The sequence below is a fragment of the Bos indicus x Bos taurus genome, chromosome 29 (genome assembly GCF_003369695.1).
Source record: "Bos indicus x Bos taurus breed Angus x Brahman F1 hybrid chromosome 29, Bos_hybrid_MaternalHap_v2.0, whole genome shotgun sequence".
NCBI lineage: Eukaryota > Metazoa > Chordata > Mammalia > Artiodactyla > Bovidae > Bos > Bos indicus x Bos taurus.
This window is the reverse complement of record NC_040104.1, coordinates 14,528,355-14,551,273: the sequence shown is the minus strand read 5'-3', so window position 1 is coordinate 14,551,273 and position 22,919 is coordinate 14,528,355.

Here is a 22,919-nt window from a genome sequence, read left to right as displayed (position 1 = left end):
GATCATACTAAACTCAAGCTCCCTACTAAAAATCACGTTTTTCACCCCAAGCGGAATCAGGGCAAACAATACCACCTGGTTCACACAGCTAAGGACTCTGTTACTGCCTCGTCAGAGGCTGGGGAGGGGAGCAGAACTCAGCAAGACGGTAAGTTACCAGAAGGGAGGTGGCAGCAAGGTGGGATCACCCTGGGGCAGTAAGTGCTTGCAGCTTTGTCTTTGGCCCTGACGAATAGTTGGAATAGCGCTCAGCTGCCTTGGACCTCAGGATGGTGGCAACCCTCCCCCCACTGTTTGTGGCTGTGGGTTCCAGCGTGGATGCGAGTGGATTATGGTGTCCTGCAACATCACCTCCTCGGAGTGAGAGGCGCTGTAACTTGGAGAAGGGAATGGTATGGTCCACAGACCTCTTTGAAGAGCACAAAATGCAGCACTTGATGACACCCCAGTCCTAATGGCCAAGGTCTGAGCTAGCCTGAGGGTTCTGTTCTCTAAGGATGCGCTCCTAGGTGTCCTTGGGGGAGATTCCTGGAGGTCAGGGCCTTAAAGTCCTTTGCCTGATCCCCTGCCCCAGCTGCCTGGTTCTCCGGCTGGGTTATGGTGCCTTCACTTCAGTTCTCCCACTCCATCACCATCTATGAAGGATCCGCGTCAATGTGACCTCTCAGGGCTTCTTACTCTCGAAGAGGAGGCCCCCACAGACACAGACGTTCCTTAGTGATCACAGCATACCAGGGCAAGTCCTGGCAAATCCTTTCCAGGGGTCCCTGCTCCTTGCTTCTGAGAAACACAGAAGGCTGAGCTTTCTATCCTAGCATGCTGCCTAATCTTTGCTGGGTAATTTACAAGATAGGAATAACTCAGTGTGGGAAAACACACTTCTGGAGGCAGGGGAATGGAAAGAATGACCTCTTCAATCCTTTCCAAAAATGAGCAAAACACATCAGGACACAAAGGTGTAACAGCTGTGAGGGAGTCTGACTGTAAAGTCTTGGGGAATACAATGGGTTAAGGACACAGAGAGATTTTACCTACAGATAGACAATAGACAATGTAATTTAGAACTCCCCAGACAAAAAAGGGTGGCTCAGAAATTTATAGGGCTTTTTGGTGTCTGGCGACAGTGTATTCCACATTTGGGTCAGATATTGAGTCCGCTTTACAAAGTAACTAGGAATAGATAAGAATTTCAATGGTGTGATTAACAATAATAGACATTTGATGCCACTAAAAGTCCATTTCAACATGCTTTAGACTTCTGGCCAGTACAACCCAGTGCTGTAGAATTTTGTGTGTTGTAAGAGAATTGTATGCTAACGGATCTCGTGGCAAAAACACAAGGTGAGAGAGTGCCTTTGGGCTTCTGGAATAGGAAATTCTGAGAGGCAGAGAGAAATGACACTACCTTTGAAAAACAATTACTGGCTTGTTACTGGGCTCTGATTGATATGTAATATTTGATTATAGATTGTACTGTAATATTAAGACCTCAAGTGACAATCATGCAATGGGTACAACGTTCGCCCCAAACCTACAGCATTTAGCAAGCCCAGGAGTCCAGCATAATCAAATGAAAATGTTGTATTTAGGACCAAGCCAAACCTGGACCACATGGGGTCGCTGTCTTACATGAAAGGATTTCTATGGAGGGCCTGGAGCAAGAGGATATAATTAAGCACGAGCTAGTTATCTGAATTACCTATAAAATGGGGAAAGTCATTTGACTCTTTTAACTGTGCAAGAAAAACAGCACGCAGTAAATATATAGGATGCACTTGCTATTGAAAAGTGGTTGCAAACAATTCTGTCACAACTAAATTGCTGCCAAGTACTGGGGAAGGTAAAAGTAACCTTTCTGCCAAATTATATGCTATTCACCATATATTAAAGCAAGAGAGTTTAACTGAATGCCTCATATACAGATTCTTGGTTGGTAGCCAGTGGATTGGCCACTTGGCTTCCCCTGTGGATAAAGAATAACTGGCAAATTCTCTCCAGAGAACTATGTGGAAAGGAATTATGGTCTGACATTTGGGAATTGTTTGAGCTACTAATCTTTTAGTAGATTCTCTCAGTCTTCCAAATTCTATGAACAATGCTCTATCTCAATTACAGATGAACAAACCTAAATCCAAGCAGTAGAAGCTGATCCAGACTCCAGTAACTTAAAAGGTTTGACTTGTGGGCACACCAAAACTGTGGCCAGCTGGGAGCAAGAGCAACATACAGGTGGGCTCAGCATCGAGGTGTTTCCTTGCCTATGGGTCTCACTGAATCTGTTATTTTACAATGTCCGGTTTGTCAACATATTAAGCACAGAAGCTTGGCATATTAGTTGAAGGACAATTGGCACGTGGCAGGCTGCCTGCGAAGATATGACAAGTTGATTATATCGGTCCATTAATTCAAGATAAAGGATGCCAATATGTGTGTACTGCTATGGACTCCTATTCTGGATATTCAATGGTAATTCATTTTGGGAAAGGCAAGCAGACTAATACTATTAAAACATTGGAAATAATTAATTTATATTGTGTTTTATTTTATATTCAGGGTGATTAGGGGTCACATTTTAAAGGTAGGTTTATACACGCATTTGCCCATTAACATAATACACAATGGATCTTTCATATTATTATTCTCAAGCTGCTGGTTTGATTGAAAGAATGAATGGTTTGCTTAAACAATTAATTAAACTTGAAGAGGACTCTTATGAAAACTGGAGGACTAACTTGAATACTGCCTTCAACATTTTATATAATAGACCTACAGGAGAATCAGAAACTCATTTGATGAGAATGACTATTCCCAACTGACAGATTCATAAAATAGACTTCTATCCTGAGACAACTGAGTATTGTGAAATTAGCCTGGGGCACTCTCTCTTTTCTGGGCTACTCCTGAGGTCGCAGGACTGGATTTGTATCTGTATCTGAACACAGACCTATTAAAAGATTGATGTGTGCTGTTTCAATTGGTATCAGAATTAAAATGCCTCCCAGACACTTTGGATTAATCAAAGAACGCTCCAGTTCGGTTTTCAAAGGGATCTGTGTCCACGGCAGAGTTATAGACCCAGACTACCACGGAGAAATTTGAGTAATTTAACAGAATGAAGGAAAAGATGATCTATTTATTACTAAACATGATCTAATTGCCCAATTTCTGGTTCTTCCATGTGTAACTGGCAAAGTAGAAAAAGGAGAACTTCCAACCTATCTAGCAGTTAGAGGTGATGTAGGGTTTGGATCTGCAAATGCAATACATGCAGTTGGAGCTAAAGTCTGGGTGAAGCAGCTTCACACAGACTTAGTGGTCCTCCTGTACCCACTGGTGTCACTGTGCAGGGGAAGGATAAGACCGTATTAATGATGATTCCTGGACCGGAAGCATGGAAATATGTGCCATCAGCCACTATTACTCTCGTGAATGGACTATTCTTGGAATTCTGACTGTAATGTGGATTGTCATTCATGCCTCAACCTTCAAGGATATGCTAAAATTAAAAGAAAATTATGAAGAAAGCTATTGAGGAATCTCCAGCTGGAGAAACACAATTTGGACATAAACTCAGGATTAAGTTCACCTGCCCAGCAAACAAGGCCTGTTTTTCTTAACCTTGACGCTCTGTGGACAAAATTTATCTGTTTGCTAGATTAGACAGCACTGGTAAACATATAGCTCAAGTTTTAACTATCAATGCTAAATGGATGCCTATAATGCTAAAGCCCCATGACCTCAACTTGATTTATAACAAAGACTTTTGTACAGTTGTTCAATGACTCAGTAATATTCCAGCTTCACAAAACTAAGTCATTAATTGACATATTTGATTGGACTGTTTGTTCTAAGCATCTATTATATTACCTTGCTCAAAAGGATAATCCCAAGGAATTGTCATGTCTACTAATGTGTGTGCATAGCAAAACTTATTTAGAGAACGGATTGCTAACAATCGTTGAGTGCTTATCCTCGATGGCATTACAAAGTGCACTAAGATGTGCTGCCCAGTAGCACTCTGTCATAACGGTGCAGTTAACACGGTACCGTGTGCCAGTGTCATGTCTTACCTAGTGTATTTGGAGAAGAACATTTGTTGCCTCGTTTCACTGGGAGTTATTTGGGCTTTGATAGCCACAGTCATTGACTGATAGATTGTGACAAGGTTTACCAAGGGACTGCTATGTGGACCAATGTCTCGCATTTGGGAATCCTGCTCATTGGAGAACTCCATCAACTCTTTTGAATGGACTATCTTCCCTAAATCCTATACTACATTGTTTTTTGAAAATGACCCCTCAATTTTTATGTATTTTAAACAATAATGTAGAAACGATTTCTTTGTATCAGATATAAACCTGTTTTTCTGATGCCTGACACATGTTGATCCTTTATATTGGAAAGGGACCACCTATTACTTTCTTTCCATGAGAACTCAGGTGTTGTGAACTCAAATGTTATTCTTTACTCTTTCTGTTCCCAATATTAGTTTTCTCTTAGAAACCTTATGTAATATTTGTAAGGAACCAAAGAGTTACAAAGTTTCATAGATAAACCTAATTGTAACTTGATAGAACATGCTGTTGTTACTACTATTGCTGCCCATAAGTTGATGCATGTAGGAGCTGATATACAAGAGCATACTTCTCATTCGTGGTGGCACTTTTTTGTTACGAAATCCCCTACTGCTCAAAAATTGTTTTCTGCATTGTTTATCCCATTACTTGTTTCTTTGATCACTTTATTTCTATGGACTATCTGGAATCGTCATTTGAGTTAGAGAATTAAGAAGACAGCTCGGGTTATTTTGCCTTATTCCTATGCTCTTCAGCCTAAACAATGCTGAGGCCAACTGTTACGGAAATTAAAATGGAGGGTGTTTTCAGTTTTTAGAAGCAGGAGAGCAGACCTCTCCTTGTTTCTGAGCTGCTTGGACACTAGTGGGATGCTCTGCCCTCCTGCAAGCGCAGCAAGTCAGGCAGCACTTTAGATCGGAAAAGGAGTGGGTCTTTGAATCGCTTAAACCCGTAAGGGCCTGGCCTATCCCCAAGGTCTTAAGAAATCCTCTGACTCACAAGGTGAATCAAACACCATTATAAAAGTTAAAGTAAGACCAGGGCTGTATTTTGGGGGCTGTATTTTGATGTAATCATCAGTTTGTGGTCTGGGATTATAAGCAGGAGCCTCTAAAACTACAATTTGAAGTCTCACCCATGGAGTGAACATAGAGCCTGGGACTCTTTCCCAACTGGGACTGCAGATCACTCATAACCAGGGACTTGCCATCACTGTTCAAGCCTGGATGTAGGTTGTCAGCTCAGTTTGATGATATTTGTGCTGTTACTTTTCTCTATTGTTTCTATTTCTCTTCTTCTGATGACTGTATATTGACATTAAGTCAAATAATCTATAAAAGGCAGAGACATCCCTTTGCTAACAAAGGTCCGAATAGTCAAAGCTATGGTTTCCAGTAGTCATTTGGACCACAAAGAAAGCTGAGCACTGAAGAACTGATGCTTTTGAAGACTCCTGAGAGTTCTTTGAAATGCAGGAAGATTAAGTCAGTCAATCCTAAAGGAAATCAACCCTGAATAGTCATTGGAAGGACTGATGCTGAAGGTGAAACTCCCAATACTTTGGGCCCCTTGATGGGAAGAGCTAACTCATTGGAAGAGACTTTGATGCTGGGAAAGTCTGTAGGCAAGAAGAGAAGGGGGAAACAGAGGATGGGATGGTTAAATAGCATCACTGACTCAATGGACATGAATTTGAGAAAACTCCGAGAGACAGTGGAGGACAAAGGAGCCTGGCTTGCTGCAGTCCATGGGGGTGCAAAGAGTCAGATATGATTGAGTGACCGAACAAAAATAACAATAATCTTCTATCAGTGCAGTTCAGTTCAGTTGCTCAGTCATGTCTGACTCTTTGCAACTCCATGGACTGCAGCACACCAGGCCTCCCTGTCCATCACCAACTCCTGGAGCTTGTTCAAACTCATGTCCATCACGTCGGTGATACCATCCAACAATCTCATCCTCTGTCATCCCCTTCTCCTCCTGCTTTCACTCTTTCCCAGCATCAGGGTCTTCTCAAATGAGTCAGTTCTTCCCATCATGTGGCCAAAGTATTGGAATTTCCACTTTAGCATCAGTCTTTCCAATGAATAGTCAGGACTGATTTCCTTTAGGATTGACTGGTTTGATCTCCTTGCAGTCCAAGGGACTCTCAAGAGTCTTCTCCAACACCACAGTTCAAAAGCATCAATTCTTTGGTACTCAGCTTTCTTTATGGTCCAACTCTCACTTCCATACATGACCACTGGAAAAACCATAGCTCTGACCTTTGCCAGAGCTCCTTTGCCGGCAAGTAATGTCTCTACTTTTTTAATATTCTATGAAGATTTGTCATAACTTTCCTTCCAAGGAGTAAGGGTCTTTTAATTTCATGGCTGCAGTCACCATCCGCAGTGATTTTGGAGCCCCCCAAAATAAAGTCTGTCACTGTTTCCATTGTTTCCCCATCTATTTGCCATGAAGTGATGGAACTGGATGCCATGATCTTCATTTTTTGAATGTTGAGTTTTAAGCAAACTTTTTCACTCTCCTCTTTCACTTTCAATGAGAGGCTCTTTAGTTCCTTTTCACTTTCTGCCATAAGGGTGATGTCATCTGCATGTCTGAGGTTATTGGTTTTTCTCCCTGCAATCTTGATTCCAGCTTGTACTTCATCCAGCCTGGCATTTTGCATGATGTACTCTGCATCTTAGTTAAATAAGCAAGGTGACAATATACAGCCTTGATGTACTCCTTTCCCAATTTTGAACCAGTCTGTTGTTCCATGTCCAATTCTAACTGTTGTTTCTTGACCTGCATACAGATTTCTCAGGAGGTAGGTAAGGTGGTCTGGTATTCACATCTCTTGAAGAATTTTCCAGTGTTTGTTGTGATCCACACAGTCAAAGGCTTTGGCGTAGTCAATAAAACAGAAGTAGTTATTTTTCTGGAATTCTCTTGTTTTTTTTTTCTGTGACCCAATGGATGCTGGCAATTTGATCTCTGGTTCCTCCTTTTCTAAATCCAGCTTGAACATATGGGAGTTCTTGGTTCATGTACTGTTGAAGCCTAGCACGGAGAATTTTGAGCATTATTTTGCTAGTGTGTGAAATGAGTGCAATTGTGCGGTAGTTTGAACATTCTTTGGCATTGCCCTTCTTTGGGATTGGAATGAAAACTAACTTTTGGCCATTGGTGAGTTTTCCAAATTTCCTGGCATATTGAGTGCATCACTTTCACAGCATCATCTTTTAGGATTTGAAATAGCTCAGCTGGAATTCCATCACCTCCACTAGCTTTGTTCATAGTGATGCTTCCTAAGACCTACTTGACTTTGGACTCCAGGATGTCTGGCTCTAGGTGAGTGATCACACCATCATGGTTTTCTGGGTCATTAAAATCTTTTTTGTATAGTTCATCTGTGTAATGTTGCCACCTCTTTTTATTATCTTCTGCTTCTGTTAGGTCCATACCATTTGTGTCCTTTATTGAGCCCATCTTTGCATGAAATGTTCCCTTGGATCTCTAATTTTCTTGAAGAGATCTCTAGTCTTTCCCATTCTATTGTTTTCCTTTATTTCTTTGCATTGTTCACTTAGGAAGGCTTTCTTATGTCTCCTTGCTATTCTTTGGAACTCTGTATTCAGATGGATATATCTTTCCTTTTCTTGTTTGCCTTTGACTTCTTTTCTCAGCTCTTTGTAAGGCCTCGTCAACCATTTTGTAAGGTTTCCTCAGACAATCAACCTTCTATAAGAAACTGAAATTGTTTTATTTGTATGTAATGAGTGGTTTCTTTTGTTAACAAATCCTTTAAACCTATAATGAAAGTAAAACTTTCAGCAAATCCAAAGGCTGCAGGTGGGAGTCTTAACCAGATCAGGGAAATTCTTAGACATCCTTGCGCCCCCAGGTTTCAATTGGGAAGTCTCTGGAAATTATTGTTTTTAAACAGAATGAGATGTCCCCAAAGACAGTTCTTTGGAGAGAGGTCAGGTTGAGGACGTGGGTCTGAACCCGATGGCTGGCCTCTCTTTGCCCTCTAGGATTCATCCTTCCCACAGCCATATGGGCCTTGCTAGTAACTCCAGCCTGTGCCTGCCCCTGGCACGGTGTCCTCAAGGTGTCAGGCTTCCATCTAGTGCCTTGGATACTGGGACTGAGAAGGGGGTTCCCTGGTTTGTGGTGAAAGCCCCAGGAGAGTGGTAGGTGGACACAGTACAAGAAAATGAATGCAACAAGCAGCCAGTGAAATTCCCAGGTGGGTATCTGCCAGTTGCAGATTTCCTACCTTACCATGTTCTTTCCCCACATATATAATTACAGCAGAGGAGGCATGCTGCGGCCCACGAATTGAGTCCTGCACACTGCCTGTTTTTGTATCGTCTGCAAACTAAAGATGTTTCCTATTCCCATTTTGTAAATGATTAAAAACATGAAAAGGAAAAGTAAAACTTCATAATGCTGGAAGAAGGTATGAAATTCACATATCAGTGTCCATACATAATGTTTTATTGAAAGACGACTGCATTGTGCATGGTCTGCCCATTGGCTGTTCTTATGCTATGAGAGCAGGGTTAAGCACACCTAAAATATATGTGCAATCCGACCTTTTACAGAAATAGTTTCCTGACCTCTGAATTACAGTAAGGCAGCATTAATTTGGAGTGCTTAAATTTGGAATGTGGGATTGTTTAGACTCAGTGTCTGTGATTAATATGGAATAGGAAGTTTTTACATGATTTCTTACTTTGAATATGAAGGGTAACATTAAAAATGAAAATTAAAATATCTGTGTCTGTCTTGAATCCTGTATCTAGCAGTTATTTGTTATTTAATTAGTCCTTAAGTAACTAAAGAATTTTTATGTTTATGGTATTTTCGTTGGCTCCAAAATCACTGTGTATGCTGACTGCAGTCATAAAAGACATTTGCTCCTTGAAAACTATGACAAACGTAGACAGTATAGTAAAAAGCAGAGGCATCACTTTGCTGACAAATTCCATATAATCAAAGCTTCAGTTTTTCTGGTAGTCATGTACAGATGTGAAAACTGGACCATAAAGAAGGCTGAATGCCAAAAAACTGATGCTTTCATATTATGGTGCTGGAGAAGATTTTCAAGAGTCTTGGTCTCTTGAACAGCAAGGAGATCAAACCAGTCAATCCTAAAGGAAATCAACCCTGAATATTCATTGGAGGGACTGTTGCTAAAGCTGAAACTCCAATACTTTGGCCGCCTGATGTGAGGAGCTGACTCATTGGGAAAGACCCTGATGCTGGGAAAGACTGAAGGCAAAAGGAGAAGGGGGAGGCAGAAGAAGAGATGGTTAGAGAGCATCAGCAACTCAATGGACACGAATTTGAGCAAACTCCAGGAGATAGTGGAGGACAGAGGATCCTGGCTTGCTGTGGTCTATGGAGTCACAAAGAATCAGACACGACTTAGCAACTGAACACAGCAATACTACAGATCTGTCGTGCATATTGACGTTTTAGTTAACTCATAACTATTAGTAACTGGTTATTTCTCAGTTTATCACCAGGGTTTTATAGAGTATATATTATACATTTTTAATATGTCCTAAGCTCTAGTATTCTCTAGAATCTGCTTTCAACTGGAAGATCCATTAGTGGCTATCTAATCCGCTTCCACAGAAATGTAGAAGTTTCAGTGTAAAAGCAGAAATGTAGAGTTTTCAGTGACTTATCCAAAGGCACATAATTAGTGGTAACAAATTTTCTTAAAATACTATGGTACCCCTCGCATGACGATTAAGGAAAGAAAAAGCCTGTTTATTGCTTTCAAATTTCATTTGTAATCCATACCTTTTTGTTAAAAGTGAGTGCTTACTCTGGGCCAGGCATTGTTCTAAAGGCTTATTTAGATTTAATTTTCCTTAAGTCTTGGGTAAATATAGCATCCACCTTTTGACTGCTTGCTATGGCTCAGCACTGTGCTGAACAGCCCCCAAACATGATTTCACTTTATCATCATGACAATCCTCTGAAAAGATGTCCCATAGATAAAGAAATAGGTTTAGGGAGGTTAGATAAGTTGCTTACGGTCACTCAGTTAATAAGCGGTGGAAACAGCATTCTTAACTAAAGGTCGCATTCATAAACTACCAATTAAATATAATGTTTTTCTAGTGACATCATCCTACACTGATTTAGTGTTTCTTTGTTTAGAACCAATGATTAAATCATGGTATTACTGAGCTGGAAGGACCTCTAGGTTTTCATTTTTAAAGATTTCAAAGAAGGGAATAAACAGCTTTTCTCAAAAGCCTGTGAAGGCATTTAAATATAAACAGAGTTCTTTTTTCTAAACAAAGTAATATCTTTTTTTTTTTTTTGCTGCAATTCATGCTCATTTTTATAACTTTGGCTGACTGCTGTGGCCCCCACGTTGCCTATAACAGAGGGAGGATTTCCTGGTTCTGTCTCTCACTAGTGAGCTCAGAATCCCAGCTGTCAAGGTTTGGTTTTGATATCACTTGTGTGCTGATGTGCCTTTGTACTCCCTTTGGTGTGCAGAATTTTGTGATCACCACTTGTACACAAGCATTCCTCTGTATTTTTATCTGTTTAATTCTCCCTTAGTCCTAAATATTCCATCTTTTGGAACCTTTGGAACTTCACACAGTATATGGAAAATCATTAATTCATGTTCTTGAGGCTGTTTTAAGTTCAATGTCCCAGTTCCCGTGGATCACTAGCTACTCTGATTATTTTCCCTATCTTCATCTGGCTGTCTGGTGTTTACAGTCTCAGTGGGCACACTCCCAATTCTGTTATTTATATCACTGAGAACCAGCTCTAGCACAAACTTAAGTCTAATATTGACGTAGCCTTTCTTGCTGGCCAGATGTTGATTGATTTTAGTACCCGGAGCTGCAGCAAACAAAATTTTTTGTTCCTACTTTGTATTTTCAATGACTAACTGCCAAGTCTTGGGCTCACTGTTGGGCACCCCCATATAAGGTTGATCCCAACTGGGATATATCTGTGATGAACATCTGTGGTCAGTACTGTAACTGGCCATTCAGTCTCTTGCGCATTTTGAGTCTTAACAGTCCACAAAAAGGAATGGCTGACTTGGGTCATGCTTGCTGTACCATCAAATGGCCAGCAGGTGGCAATGTTCAGCTTGGTATGTATCTGCTTAGTTTTTTTCTCTAACAGAGCAACTTCTTCAAAAGTTAGACATTTCTATCACAGCATGCAAGTCTGAGACAGCAATCTTTCAAAATTATACATATAAATCTGAGTTTTCATTCTGTTTCTTACACCCAGTCCCTGGAGAATGTTGAAGGAGGTGTCCTTTGGTCATTGTGCTTGACATGACCCGTGTTTTCCCCTTTTCCACTGTCCAGTTTTTACTGGGGCTTCCCTGGTGACTCAAAGAATCTGTCTGCAATGCGGGAGACCCAGGTTCGATCCCTGGGGGGTCTCAGGGATCACTACTCCACTCCAGTATTCTTGCCTGGAGAATCCCATGGACAGAGGAGCCTGGTGAGCTACAGTCTATGAGGTCACAAAGAGTCGGACACGACTGAGTAACATTTTTACTTTTCTTTACTGTAATTAGTAAAGAATTAGATGAGTGTCTTCATCAGATGAGTGTCTCTCTACTCAAATTATCTGTCAGTCTTGGAGAGTTGGCCAAGCCGAGGTGTCTTCAGGCCTGGGACCACCTTAATCGTGAGAATGATTTGGCTCCAGTGCATCCTTTAATTTTTAGTGAAAACTGTACATTTCCTTCATATCTTCATGGTTGACTCGAACCACCAGGTGGGAGTCTTGTCACATTTACTTTTTACAGCTGATGATGTGGGATCTGAAATCGCTCTAAAGGATGCTCCTAATTAACCACTTCTAATTATACACTCACAGGCACACACATATGTATAAGTATATACTTTAATGTACTAACTTGCAGAGCTGTATACCATTTCTCCTTGTGTCAGGGGAAGAAAAGAGGGATGCAGGAGATTTCAGGATGGAGGGTGATTTCAGAGCATGTGAAGTGCTTGTTCTAGGTCATGAAGGGACTTCATATAGAAATGATCCACCTTTTATAAATATCTTCCCAGTGAGTTAGGATGGGAAGTGCCAAGAAGAGTGTTTGACTCACGGTAGGCATGCGTAAGTGGTCACCGTTTTCCCTCACAACGGCATCGTAGGCATGCGTAAGTGGCCACCGTTTTCCCTCACAACGGCATCGTAGGCATGCGTAAGTGGCCACCGTTTTCCCTCACAGCGGCATCGTAGGCATGCGTAAGTGGCCACCGTTTTCCCTCACAGCGGCATCGTAGGCATGCGTAAGTGGCCACCGTTTTCCCTCACAGCGGCATCATAGTCGTCTACCCCGCAGCCGGCACCCTGGTGGACTAGTCATAAAGTCTCTGGAGTTCACCTCGCCTCGTTCCCCTCATCCTCAGTGTCTCTTCTTTAGAGTCATCGGGATGCTTCCCTGACCTGCTGTCATTCACGGAAGGGAATCCAAGTCGTTAACACTTTGGTTTGATAGCAAGTACTCCTGGGAGTGTTTGACTTTTAAGAGTCTTGACTAAGGGAAACAAAAAGAAATAAACAACCAGTGGTGGAATTTCAGACGTGGTTGCCTTAGACTGAGCGAGAAATCTGGGGGCCAAGGACACACGTCAGGGCTCCTAAGTGACAGATGGAGGCACCTGCAAGGGTGTTAAAAGCAGATTTTTAAAACTTTTATATTAGAGCGTAGTTGGTTAACATGATGCTCGTTTCAGGTGTACAGCAAACTGATTCAGTTATACATACACACGTTCCATTCTTTTTCAAGGTAAAAGAGGACTTTTGAATTGGCTGAGAGATGATGCTATGAGAATGTTAGAGCCCCATTTGTTCTACTTTCTGGGTGTCCTCAGATAAGTGGAAGAAACAAGCATTCTCTTGATTCTGGATTAAAGAATCCAGATTCTTCTCTCTTAGACATCTGGGCCTAGTGCAAACTGTCCACCGATCCCATTTCATCAGGCTACAGGACTTATTTCTCTTTTTCAGAATATTCTTCCATGCAGTCCTCTCTGTTCGCCATCTCATCGAGCTCACTGCCTTGGAGAATTTAAAGAGGCATGTAGACATTGGACGAGGATGGCAGGAGGTCTTTCCTCCATCCTCCCACTTGACAGATGGGGAGGTTGAGACCTGCAAGGCCATCCTTCTCCTCAAGTCACACTGCTGGTTGACAGAGAGGCAATTCAGGGTGTGAAGGTGCATTCTCAGCCCAGTGTTCTGTGTCCATCTGAGGCCGTGTGTCCATCAGGTCTTGCAGAGCCAGACCTGAACTTGGACGGTTCCCGTGACTCCAGCCAGGCCCAGCCCCTCTGGAAGATGGATGTGGCCCCAGAGCCCTGGTCCCTGGGCTGCAGCAGGGCCAGCCGGAGTGTTTCAGTGTGCTGCATCCCCCGACGTGCCACCTTCCACGTGGAATCTTCCACGGGTGTTTGCTTTTTCTTCAGTGAAAGAGCCTTCCATTGAGGAAGAATTCCAAGTATTTAGACTTTAGCCATATTTAATGATTTACAAAGGAGGGCTTCACCCTGAGTGATACTAAGAATGTGGAGGTGTCTTCCGAATGCCTCAAAAGGAGATGGGGAAATAGGAAAGGCCTGGGGACTTAGGAAGAAAGTGGGACTTAGAGCAGCTGCATGGCCAGGGAGGAAGGGGAAGAGGACAGGGACAAAGAGCTGGTGCCCTGGCGAGGAAAAACTTTCTGATTAGCTTTGAAGCTTGGAAATGTCAAAGGCTTTTTTCCACATCTAGTGTGTGTGTGTGTGTGTGTGTGTGTGTGTGTGTGTGTGCGTGTGCACACCCACTCATACCCATATACCCACTCTCTCTCTCTAGCATATATATACACACACACACACACGCACAAGGACATTAAAGAAGCTTTTGCACTTGAGAAGAAATGGAGTTGGGTGTGCCTTGCAGGTGGGTGTGCCGGAGAGTGGGCAGTGAAGCAGGTGCTGGGCACAGGTGTGAGGCTGTATTTGTGACCTGGGCACTTGACTTTTCTTCCAGCAGGCTGTGCAGACTCACTAAAGACTTGTATGCAGGGAAGCGACATGGCTGCATTTTTCTTTTAGAAGGATGACTTTTTCAGCTGTTACTTGGAACCGGGGTGGCGTTAAGGGAGGGATTGGAGTGACGGGGACCTGTTAGCGCACGCTTTCCAGAGGCGGCATGAGCCTGAGGGAAGGGGCGGTGGAGACGGGCAGGAATGCACTGGGGCCTCTGGGGCCGTGGGGAAAGAGGAGATGGGGCTGAGGTGCCTGCGGAGAGGGGAGGTGGATGGAGGTGCCGTGTACAAGGACGAAGGTGTACATGTACAAGCAGGATGCTTTGGGCACATGCATGGAGGGAGAAGCACGTTTGTGTCCAGGCTTGTGGAGCACCTTCTGGGATGGCTGGTGTGGATGGATGCACACCCTCGCGGCTCAGGCAGGGATGGCACCAGTATGTAGCTGCGGAGCCGGCTGCGGGGACAGTGGCTGAAACGGTGTGCATGCCCTGCTCTACAAGTACATGTGCAGTCCAGGATTCTCTTCGCTTCCTCCTGAGTTTCTACTCATCTTCTCAGCATCTCCCATTCTTTCACTGTCCTCTCTTCTCAACCCCTACCTCCCCCAGAGCACAGGCAAGGCCAGCCTGCCGGTCTGGGGTCTTTCCCCAAAAGCCAGAACCCTCTGTCTTCTTTTATGAAATGCGGTGATTTGCACCCACCTGGGCTCTGTAGTCTGCAGGTGTCTCCTGGTTGGTCCTTTCCTGATTCAGACATCAGGGTGGGATGTCCTGGTGAGGGAAGGGATTCCTGGCTGGCCTGGAGAGAGCAGGAAAGGAAGGCGGATGTCTACTTGGAGTGACTCGATTTCTGGAGTCTCACCAACCCCAGCTGGAAAATACTGGATGCATTGCTGGATTGCTCCTGCCAGGTTGGCTAAGCAGTGACATTGCTGTATCCCATCACCTCTTGGCTCTCAGTGGTGACAAGGGAGGCCATGCAAAGGTGCAGGGAGGAGGCAAGGGCAGGCAGAGTATGCAGGGCTCTGATGAAGGAGAGAACACCTGGCTCCGGAAGAGCTTTGGGGCACTCAGAGTGGGAGCAAGCAGGCTCTGCTCTGGGACCCTCATTCTGGTGGGACGGGGCCTGGACCAGCCAGAGTAACTTTTCTTCTCCTGATGGCCTGGTCAGGGGTTCATTCTATATTCTTCTCTGGTTAAACACCAGGGTTTTCTGCCTTTTAATTTCTTTCTTTCTGCCAAGCTTCACAACACCGTGGATCTTAGTTCCAAGCAACGACTGGAGCCCTGGAAGCACAGAGTCCTAACCACTGGACTGCCAGGAAATTCCCAGTCAGCCCTTCAATTTCTGATGTCCTGTAAGCATGGCTGTGGCTGCGGGGTCACGGAGGCTCAGGTGGGCATTGTTTCTGCTGCTCTGGCTTCTGCTCTGCACTTGGCCATCCACAGACCTGGCCCCTTTCCCCTCACTTCTCCACTTCCAGGGTAAGGCAGAGAGTTCCTGAAGCCTGGGTTGAGGCAGAGGGCATGGACTCGGTTACTCAGCGATCCGGACAGACCAGAGAAGCAGTTCACAAAGCATTTCCATATGAGGTGCCAGAGAAAAAAACTCGAGGCAGGTAGCTTTCCAGTGCTGGGCCTGGAGAGCAGTGAGATGAGTGACAGCAGGGTGGGGACGCGGGTTCAGATGCTGCACAGGCGGTTTATTTCTGGTTCATGAGGACCGTGCCCTCAGAGCGGGTCTGTGGCCCTGCCTGGGAAGGTCTTTGTGCCACCCCTTCACCTTCCTGCCCTCTTTTAAAAATATTTTTGTTAGAGTATAGCTGCTTTACAATGTTGTGTTAGTTTCTGCCCTACAGCAAAATGAATGTCATGTGCTGTGCTGGGCTTCGTCACTCAGTCGTGTCCGACTCCGTGTGACCTCATGGACTGTCGTCCCCCAGGCTCCCCTGTCCATGGGATTCCTCAGGCAAGAGTACTGGAGTGTGTTGCCATGCCCTCCTCCGGGGATCTTCCCCACCCAGGGACTGAACCCAGGTCTCCCACATTGCAGGCAGATGCTGTATCAGCTGAGCTATGAGGGAAGCCCAAATCAGCCATCCTCATACACATATCCCCTCTTTTTTGGATTTCCTCATTGAGTGGAGATCCCTGAGCTAAGCAGTAGGTTCCCACTAGTTATCTATTTTATACTTAGTGTATATATGTGTCAGACCCAATCTCCCAGTTCATCCCACATCGCTCCCGCCTTGATATCCATGCATTTGTTTTCTATGTCTGTGTCTCTACTTCTGCTTTACAAGTAAGATCATCTAGACCATTTTTCTAGATTCCACGTATATGTGTTAATGTACGATATTTGTTTTTCTCTTTCTGATTACTTCACTCTGCCTGACACTCTTCAGGTCCATTCACATCTCTGCAAATGGCACAATTCCATTCTTTTTTCTGGCTAAGTAATATTCCATTGTATATATGTACCATAGCTTCTTTATCCATTTCTCTGTTGATGGACATCTAGGTTGCTTCTATGTCCTGGCTACTGTAAATAGTGCTGCAGTGAGCACTGGGGTGTGTGTGTCTTTCTGAACGATGGTTTTCTCCTGGTATAAGCACCTCCCTTAGTAGCTGCTGTCTGAGAGTCTACTGTCTACTTTGTTTTGGAAAAGGCTTGGATTCTTTTAAGGTGTAAATATACGTGAATGGAAACATTATAATGCGGTTATGAGTTGTTTTGGCCTTAGTGAAAATGAAACCGCTGGCAGCAGCAAACTTTGAGAATGGGGAGAGAGGGTGCAGGAGAAGAACTGGAGAGAGGGTGAGGCGAATGGGGAAGCAGAGGGAAGAGGGAGGGGCCCGGCACCAAGATGAGGTGCTGACGCCCTGGCTTCCACAGGCCGCATGTCCCACCTCGGTTCATCCACAGGAAGGCAGCCAGAGCCTGCAGTTCACCTCAGTTTTTCTTGTAAACTCCTCAAGTGAGAACTATATTGTATTTTCTAACTGCAAGAATTCTAAATGATGCTCTTCACTCGTAGGTTCTGCGTGTCCTTACTAATGACAGTACAAATATTCCTCCTCTTTCATACAGAAGGAATTCTAAGCTGTAGGAGATGGGGCCACTTAGCTGGCACCCTGAACAACCCACCGCCAAGCACGGCTGGGGCTGGGCTCCAGCTTGCAGATCTGCAGTTTGGAGCAGCGAGCTACTCTCAGTCGCATAAGGGCTGCTGTTTTCTGCCCAGGTCCCATGTTTGATATTCAAGTATTTAAAACAGTTATTTATTTGGTTGACCAGGTCTTAGTTGCAGCATGCAGGATCTTCGATCTTCTCTGAGGCATGTGGGATCTTTAGCTGTGGCATGCAAGCTTTTAGTTGTGGCATGTGGGATCTAGTTCCCTGACCAGGGATCAAACCCAGGCTTCTGCACTGGGAGTGCAGAGACTTAGCCACCTGACCACCAGGGAGGTTCCCTGCTGTTCAGCATTTTTAACAACAGGTGTGAGAGGAGGCTTTTCCTTCTGCTTGGGCACAGGCAGGACTCGCTTGGGGGGTCTATAAATCTCCCAAAGTTACAGGCAAAGCTCTGAGTGTGTGTCTGTGTCTGGGTGTTTCCAAGGATCGGGTTTCTCAGTGTTTACAGCATCCTCTGTGGGCCCGAAGTGGCTCAGGATCGCTGCATCAGAGCAAACTTCGATCTAACCAAGTTCCACTGAGCTGAGTTCCCTTAGTGCCGTAGCTTAGAAGGAAGGAAGGAAGGAAGTGAAAATATTTAAATACAACAGAAAAAATGCCCTTTGAATACAAATCAAATAACACACCTCTACTATGTTAGGAAGTTCTCTGTGACTTTCTGTAAAAACTCCAAATACATTAGGGCCATCAGGTTAATTGTTTTTCTTACCCAAAGTGGAGATGTTAATAATTCCTGTCCGACCACTGCCCCCAGGGTTTTGTGAGGATGAAGTCAGATAATATATATGAACTCATTTACAAACCATATGCTGTTTTTGTGTATGTAAAGTATTTTTATTAAGAAGGAGAACGGGTTGATGAAAGAAAACATGGCGCTTGGGAGAAAGGATGAATTTTATTTGGGGCCTCACCTGACATCCTGACATCCTGTGTAAAGGTGGTGCTTCCCACTGCACAGGGGGCCCGAGGCTCCGGCCCAGGCTCGATATTGAAGCTACTATTCTGGATGCTGATGATGGTGGGAAAGAGAACACTGTACACTGAGAGGAGCAGAGCAGAGAGAAGCTTGCTTGGCAGAAAGAACAAGTTGCTTTCTAAATCCACAAGCAGGAGTTGAGGATTTAGCACACGTTTTGTCTCCGTCCTAGGTATTCCTCCTGTACCAGTTCGAACACCAATGAGATCCTAAACAGCTAAGAGTCCCAGTCATTCACACTGATGTGTATATGTGTGTGTGTGTAAATCTATGGAATACGTCACTAAATTGGTGGGCCTGAGATATGAGGGTGGTGGCTGCTATTCAAGATGGTATGAGAGGTATTCAGGGTACAAGAAGGAGGCAGCCTGGAACTGCCCAGTGAGTGTCCCCAGGCCAAGTCAGGACCCTTTATTCTAGCCCCCTAGCATCCAAGAGAACAGATACAGCACTTAAGTACCAAAGGGACATCTGTTAAATACTGAGCCCCAGAGAGAAAACAGAGTGGGTGGCAGAGAGGGAAAAAGTAGAGTTAAATATTTCCTCTGAGCAGAGAAGAATGGACCCAGGCCCAGGGCTATAATTCATGGAGCCTTAGATGAATCTCCAGCTGCTTCAGCTGTCTCCACATCTGGGGGAAGACAGGCCAAGAGCTCCGGCACTGCTGGGAGCCCGTGGCCGATGTCTCCACAGTTTAACACTTCCCGAGCCTTCCAAGAAGTTCCCAAATACCTCAGTGGATGTTGTCTGCTTTGCCTGACTCTGGGGCATGGTGTCCATGAAAGGCAGATTAAACATACTTGGGACTTTCAGGGATCTTTGCCAGAGAATGCTACAGATATACAGCACAACAATGGTACATTCTTAAATGTATTTTCTGATCTAAATGTGAACGTGGTAAGTATTATTTGCTCAGTCATGTCCTAATCTTTGCGATACCATGGACTGTAGCCTGCCAGGCTCCTCTGTCCATGGGATTCTCCAGGCAAGAATACTGGAGTGGGTAGCCATTTCCTTCTCCAGGGACTCTTCCTGACCCAGGAATGGGACCCAGGTCTCCTGCACTGCAGCAGATTCTTTACCATCTGAGCCACAATGAATTAATAATACCTGATCTGAGGAGTTGAGAGACATCCCTGCCCACTGAAATCTTGCCTGGACCATAGAACTTCTTCCTCCTTTCTCCTCCACTCTTTTCTCCTTAATTCTTATTTCCTGTTTGAGAAGATATGCCAGGATGCTTGATTTTTTCAAGAGGCAGAAGTCACCCTTGGTCCTGATGTTGGTGAATAGAACCTGAAAGGGGTGAATTCTGAATCTCCTAAGAGAACCCCTCTCCAGCCTCAGAGCATCACCCTCTGGGGCTGATCTCCTACCTGAAACCTTCTGCACCCAGCTGGCTCAGCCATACCATCCACACCTGCTTGAGGGACTGTCATGGAGACTCATGTTAAAGGAAAGGAAGCCCCGGTTTTGATGAGTTTCCAGTCAAGCGTGCCTGTAGCCCAGTCCCAGGAAAAGGCGTAGCATTTAATTAGCAAAAGGCAAGCAGTTCAGTTCAGTTCAGTTACTCAGTCGTGTCTGACTCTTTGTGACCCCATGGACTGCAGCACGCCAGGCTTCCCTGTCCACCACCAACTCTCTCGGAGTTTGCTTAAACTCATGTCCATTGAGTTGGATGAAAGATAAGCAAGTTCAAATCAAACACTCATTTGCTAGAAATGGAATACACAAATGCTGAAGGAGCTAAGACAAAAGGAGCCATCAAAGCTTTCTGAGTTAAATGAAGTGGTTTCCTACAGGAGGCCAGAGGTAGAGCAGAAGTGAGGTTGAGAGGGCACCCCCACGCTGGGGAGGGGGCAAGCTGAAGCAACAGCTTTGGAGCAGAAGAAGCCAAATCGATTAATTTAGCCAGAGCCAGGTTCTCATGAAAAGGGTAAAGATAATGAGTTATGAGATGAGCAAAGCATCTCTCTAGGCAGCCTTAGACAAGGAATTTTCTCTGGACCTCAGTGGCCTCCACTATGATATGAGGGTCCTGGGCTGGGAGACTAGGGTGCTGGGCTGATGTCCCCTCACAGAGGGGACACAGATAATTATGGGAGGAGTATTTCAGGCAATCCCAATTTCCCAATCCTCCAAGGAGCTAGCCTGACCCCCATTGTATTTTTGTAATTTTTATTTTTCTTACTACTTTTTATTTTGGCTACACTGCACAGCATGTGGGATCTTAATTCCCCAACCAGAGATCAAACCCATGCTCCCTCCATTGGAAGTGCAGAGACTTAACCACTGGACTGCCAGGGAAGTCCCTTACTCCCATTTTAGATCTGGAGCTCCTTGTCTGCTGTGAGAGGCTGAGCTGAGGTTAGATTTGGGCGCATTCATTCATTCACTCTGTATTTGTGTATGTGTGTGTGTTAGTCCCTCAGTCATGTCCGACTCTTTGTGACCTCATGGACTCTAGCCCACCAGGCTCCTCTGTCCACGAAATTCTCCAGGCAAGAATACTGGAGGTGGGCAGCCATTCCCTTCTCCAGGGGATCTTCCTGACTGACCAGGGATCGAACCCAGGTCTCCCTCATTGCAAGCAGATTCTTTACCGTCTGAGCCACTATGGAGAGTTCCTACTGCCAAGCAGTGGACGAGGCCCTGCATGGGTAACAGTGCATGAGACAGAGGAAGTCTGACTGTTTTTCTAGTTGAGGGATTGGGGGGCACATAGTCAATTAAAGAGTAAAGATCCAAGTGAACAAAATAGGTTTAGATAGAAGACATGCTATGGAGAAAAATAAAATACAGGCTCATAATCATGATTTGGGCTTGCTAGGTTGGGTGGTTTAGGAAGACTTCTCTGAAAGAGTGGCACTTGGGCTGAGGCCAGAAGGCCAGGAATAGGTCAGCTCAACAGGTGAAGGGCATGATGGCCAAGCTGAGGTCTTCAGATCTGGCAGCAGGGCAGGCCCCTGTCTTTCTCTGGGGAAGAGGTGTTTTTTATTTCCCAAAGATCTTAAGATCTCAGAGGGTGACACTTGCCCTGTCCTAGTGTGAAGGCAGGGCCGCCACCAGCGTGACACTGAGGGCCCCTGGCGGGGGGGGCTAGGACAAGGTGGTCCCGCTAGGTTTCCTCTTTTCCACTGGAAATACCAGAAGCTCCAGAAGGTGATGATGGAAGCATCTTGGAGGACCAAGTAAGGCTTGGTAGTAATAATAATAATAAAGAATCCGCCTGAAATTCACAAGATCTGGCTTTGATCCCTGGGTCAGGAGGATCCCCTGGAGAAGGGAATGGCTACCCATTAGTATTCTCGCCTGGAGAAGCCCATGGACAGAGGACCTTGGCAGGCTATAGTCCACGGGGCCACAAAGAGTCAGAAAGACTGAGCAACTAACACAGCAACAATAAAAATACAAACAACACTGCTAGATGACTTTAAGAATGCTTTTTTTTATGACGCATCAAGCACTTCTGAGCTTTTTAAAAATACTTTTTAAAAATTCACTTATTTAATCTTCAAAATGCGGAGAAGGCAATGGCAACCCACTCCAGTACTTTTGCCTGGAACATGCCATGGATGGAGGAGCCTGGTAGGCTGCAGTCCATGGGGTTGCTAAGAGTCAGGCACGACTGAGCGACTTCACTTTCACTTTTTACTTTCATGCATTGGAGAAGAAAATGGCAACCCACTCCAGTATTCTCACCTGGAGAATCCCAGGGACAGAGGAGCCTGGTGGGCTGCCATCTATGGGGTCGCACAGAGTCGGACACGACTGAAGCGACTTAGCAGCAGTAGCGGCAGCAATCCTCAAAATGAGTATAGGACATGGTTTGTATCAGTATGCTAATTGTAATAATGAAGAAACTGAGGCTTCAGGAGGTACAGTAACTTATCCAAGCAGGCACAGCTAAGATGGGGTGCAGCCAGGACGCACACGGGGTCCTCTGAGCTTTGGCTCTCAGTCATCGCGCTCTGTTGCCTTCCACAGGCCTCCAGTGGTCATTCAGTATTTGATCCGGAAGTGATCTTAGATGTTATCTAGACCTGAGATTTCCAATGCAGTCTTCTGACTGAAGACCTCTGATGGTGGGTGGTCCCTCTTCTTTTGACAGAGTCAGAGAATCAGATAAGTGATGGAAACGGAGGGTCCATGTGGAGTTCTGACTTCGACTCGAGTGTTCTGTGTGCTCAACCTGCATTCTCCTAGAGCCTCAACCCTGTTTAGGAACCCCTGGAAAGAGCAACTGGACAGAAGGGCAGCTTCCCAAGAGCAGAGAGACCAGGGTCACGGAAAACGATGCACATGGAAATCAGTGTAGTGCTGAGTGCAGAGTAAGGGCTCAGTGTACGCAAACGCCTTTGGCGATGTCCACATGGCCCACTTCTGTGCTCGAGGTGTGACTGGGGAAGGGGAAGTGAGGCCAACAGGTGGGGAAGGGTTTCTTCTCCTGTGCCCATCATCACTAGCGACACATCACAGTCCCTACCAAAACCCATGGATCACAGTGAACGTAAAATGTCATTGGAAGCCTTGTAACTCACCATTAAAACTGCTGCGTGTAGGAAAACAATTGCCTGCCCTAAAGAAGTGACTTATGATTGCCCTTGTTTGTCTGTGTTTCTCT